The 4,545-nt window shown below is 40.1% G+C and overlaps 1 long non-coding RNA gene across 1 annotated transcript; it reads left to right on the top strand.

Moving 5' to 3' along the window:
* The first annotated feature begins 274 nt into the window (after nucleotides 1–274).
* LOC136790792 (uncharacterized) lies at nucleotides 275–3,911 on the top strand. Its single transcript, XR_010831382.1, has 3 exons — nucleotides 275–426; nucleotides 1,678–1,782; nucleotides 3,068–3,911. It is a non-coding gene; the product is annotated as an uncharacterized lncRNA (long non-coding RNA).
* Nucleotides 3,912–4,545: the final 634 nt, after the last annotated feature.

Raw genomic sequence — 4,545 nt, forward strand, 5'->3', positions numbered from 1 at the left:
TCTTGCTTTTTGAGGTGCTTCTCTTAACCTGACTTCTGTCTTTAGAAACTTAAGACTATATCTTCATCTTATTTCCCAGTGCTCCTGACAGTCCTTATGCTAGATAAATTCTTATCAGAGCCCAAAGAGAGAAAGCTGTTGTAGTCCTAAAATATCCCTGAACAGGGATGAAAATCCTCACGCCTCTGTACCCTCCTATTTAGTGAACATTTTGCACTAACCTCTTACAACCTAACGTAAAAACAATGTTTTTCATGATGTCTTTTCAGAGACTATTGCACTGTGACAGAAATCAAGGAGATCTCTGCAGACCATAACCACTTGCTGAGGGGAGGTTAAAGTTGCTGAAAATCCTATTTGACCTTCTCAATGGAGTTAATGAGTCAGAAGACTTCCTGTGGATAATCCAATGAGGTGGATAAAAAGGTCCTGAACTACTTGGCATGAAGTCAATGCCAGAGAATTCCCTTACCCTCTAATCCCCACGAGCAGAACAGCACAATCCCATCTTCTCTCAGGATTTTATGGGGTTGTCATCATTATTGTTGAGCTTTCTCTGTGGCCATTGTCTTTTATGGGAAAGCACAGTATATAAATTAACAACAAAATGTCTCCTATGTCAATCAGAAGCTCGATATTACAAGATACAGGAGAACTCTGCCCACAGTTTTGACATGTTTTCATTCTTTATTTTTATCTACAATGTCCTTGAGGAATCTTAGCTGTAGGCCAGGACCCAGTTGTACTGTGTTTAACACAAATTTAAGTTTAGTTAATTAAACTCAATATATATAGTAGATACTGTTCAAAACTTTTATTTGTTTCTTTGTTTATTCAGCCTGTTAGATGTTATAAAGCAGACTCAGAAAGACATTAAGTCTTTTTGTGAACTTCCAGGATGCAACTTCAAATGCAAAACTGTAACATCTGCAGCCTGCAGCTGACTTTTTCTTCCAGGTTTCAGAAGAATTTTACTAAAGAGCAGTCTGTCACGTTTAATGACGCATTGGGGATTCAACTGTCTGCTGTGATTTGAGGTAGAGTTTACCTCAAGGCATGTTAGCTCCCTGAAGAATTAGGTATCTAGTTGGATCTGGTCATCTGGGCTCCTGGGAAAGCCATCAAGAGAGGGCCAACCCTCTGGGATGTGATTTCTGCTCTCCTAAAATATCATCAAAAACCAGTTTGTTTAATCACTCTGTGGAGAAGACAGCCTCTTTCTGATAAATTTTCAAGGCAGTGGATGACCAGTTTAGACGACATGACTAGCTTTTGGCTGATTACAGTTAGGTGATTTGAATCTTCCATTAAGTGGCTCCTGATTAATTACAACGTGCAAGTCTCTATTATCACATAAGTCATCTCTTAAGACTGTAGCATTAGAAGGCCCTGTTCAAATGATAGTCACTGTCAAGACAACAAGCTTTGTAGCCCCATTCTAGATTTATGGCCTTTATTATTGCTTTGAACTTCTACAGTGCCTTAACATTTATTCAGATTATAAAGCTGCACTGAATCCATTTTATTCACAAACTCTTTATAATTGGTCTCATTAGTTTCAAATGTAGGGATGCAGGGTTTAACCTCAAAGTACCTCCTCAAAGGGGTGCTGTAGGGCTCCTCAAAGCAGGTATTATCTTTCCTTTTTTATTTTATTTTACTTTTTTTTTTTTCCAGGTGTGCTGAGTACCCATCTGTTCCCACTGTATTCAAAGGAAAAATATAGCCCAACGTGGAGGAGAAAGTCAAGATCACATTTTCATGGCTGAGGTCTGCAGCAAGGTAACTGAAGCTAATGAAACTAACTAGAACTGGTACAGAAAAGGGCTACTAAGGGATTAGGGACTAGAGAGCTGGTTTGATGAACAGGATCTAGAATTGCTTGGCCTGGTTAGGTTTGCAGATAAAGGCTAAGAAGGGATCTAACTGGTGACTAGAAATACATCTGGGAGTAATACACCAAAGTGGGGAGACAGCTATTATAGCGAAAGGCCAGCGTTGGCACAGGAACAAAGGGATGGGAAACAGGCCACAGATAAATGTCAGGCTGGAAATTAGATGGTTAAAGTGCTAGTGAAGCAAGATCCTGGAAAGCCTCTGCTTTGGTGCAGAATGAAGGACAACCAACCTACATCACTGATAAAGGAAAAAACACTGGTCACTTTTTCCTTACATGCTTGCTGTAGACCTTCTTCTGGATGCTCTAAGAATGAGAGAGGACCCTGTTCAGTCTTTATGAACCTAAATGCTGACTTGAGCCCCTGCCCTCAAACTGCATGAATCTATTCCCTAGTGAATCTATTTTCTGTTTTCAGGTTTCCAAAAGCTCAGAGTTCATTTTCATTTTTAACAGTGGGCAGTAAAAGCTCCAAGCTATGGGACTTTGTCCTCACAGGTACTCTATTAATTCAGTTAATCCAACCACCCAACCTCACCTCCCCATCCCTAGCTGTTCATCATAGATAGAGTAAGTTAGAGAGCTTCCTCAGGAGAATATGGATGAGAGGAGACAAGAAAATACTACTGCACATGGCTGGTAGTGGCCTTCAGCAGTCATGCAGCCATTCCTCTCCCATCCTTCTTCAGCTCCTATCCTACTTCTCCCAAGCTTCTCCCTAATTTATTCCTGAGAGAAACTCAGAAATTCTACCTACTCAGAGGATCTCCTAAGAAGGGGAGTCCACCCTGTCTCAAGCCAGCTGTCCCAGTTTTATAACTGATCTTATGCTTACAAGGTGTTTTTCCTTATGTCTCATCTGAATTTTCCTTGTTGCAATTTAGGATGGTCCCTTTTCCTTCTGCCCTCAGTGAATGTGGAAAACAGTCTGGTTTATTCTTGTTTGCACTCAACTGTTGTGTACTGGACTGTATTAATATCCTACAGGCTTTGTTTCAAGCACCAATATCACCAATCCCAAATATTCAAATTTGTGAATTACTCTACCCCTAAATTAATGACATTTTTATTTTCACTCCTGTATATACATTTATTTACTTCTAGACTGGCTTTTTGGGGGGAGAGGTGATTGTATCTTTCCTCTTGTTTTGTTTTGTTTTGTCTTTACAGTACAGTCAGGTCACATTTTCAAGCTTTTCTAAGCAGCTCCAAGGGCTAAAGACTTCTTTAATAAAGCTGGAATCCTTGCACAACCACTTGCTTCCAGATGCTGAGGATTACAGTAAAACACTAAATATTGCAAGACTTACGGTACTATTGCAAGAGCTGGCAACGGTGAAGAAGTGGATCAGGACTGAGAGAAAGGGAAAAAATAATGGGAGACAATTAAGAAAAGAGCTAATTTAGGGTGAATACCAAGAAAGGAATTTCAGGAAACAATACTTTCCAATAAATTCTCTAAGGCTATGAAGCAGTCTAAAGAGAGAAAGACGGGTTGAGTGTGACCAAAGCCCTGCAAATGTACCGTTGGTAACATTCCTACTATGGGACTTCTGCGTGAAATGACTTTTCTTGCCTTGTTTTGCATTAGTCTTTCCTTTCTGATTGTGAGAAGTTTTTTGTTGTTGTTGTTGTTGCTTTTTCTGTATGTGTAAAAAGTACCAGAGCACGATCTAATCTGCATGTTTGCTAATCATATCACTTCACACGTCAGCCCAGGGTTCAGAAAGTCCACAGAGGATTTTCAGGGTACTAAACAGACAGCATTTGTTCTGACCAGCAGAGCACATCAAGCACAACAAAACAACAGCTACTGGAAATAATTGGAGTCTGGTTCCCAATGGTTGTTTGAACATTTATTTGGAAATTTCATTCCATTCTTCAGTGGTCATAGGAACAACACTGGATCAGTCAGACCAATGGCCCATCTTACTTAATATCTTCTATCAGTTGTCCATAGCAGATGCCTAAGAAAGAATATAAAAGTAGGACAAGCATTTAACAATGCTTTCCATGAATATTCTTTGTAGCTCAGGGACTCTCTGAAGAGATTTCAGATCTTTATTTTTATGGTGAAATGACATATCATAAATTTAACCTCCTTTAAATGTCTCCCTTTTTGATAATTTCAGCTAAGGATGGTAGAAGACTTCATAGACTTCACTGTCCTAATGCTTTTGCCTCCAAGCCCTGATTCAAACATAGGATAATGAAGAGTCAAGTTTCAACCATCATAAATGTGATCCAGTAATAAACATGTACATCAGAAGTAAGCAAGTAAGCAAGAAAGCAGGTCCTATGATATCAAGAGCCTGCTAAAGTTTGAACTACAGATTGACCTCTGGTTCGTGGAATTCCCCAGTTAATAATCTATCATTTCCTCCTTCTTAACTGATGTCAAAGGAAGTCACCAAGGAGCAAGTGTCCCTTCAGGGGCCCTTAGCATGTTACTCAAGGGTGGCTTCACAATGTGCATCTCTGCCAGAATTTGTGACCATGCCAGGAACCCCCTGAAACCAGAAGACCTCCTACCAAGAGGCCTCAGAGACAGGTGTGGATGTAGCAAAGGGGTATTTTACCTCTCTCAATGCCACAGCAGTCCCAGCACAATGGAAACACGGTTCAAGGTCAGTTCTTCCTTATTAGAG

Source organism: Anser cygnoides, chromosome 4 (assembly GCF_040182565.1).
Source record: "Anser cygnoides isolate HZ-2024a breed goose chromosome 4, Taihu_goose_T2T_genome, whole genome shotgun sequence".
Lineage (NCBI taxonomy): Eukaryota > Metazoa > Chordata > Aves > Anseriformes > Anatidae > Anser > Anser cygnoides.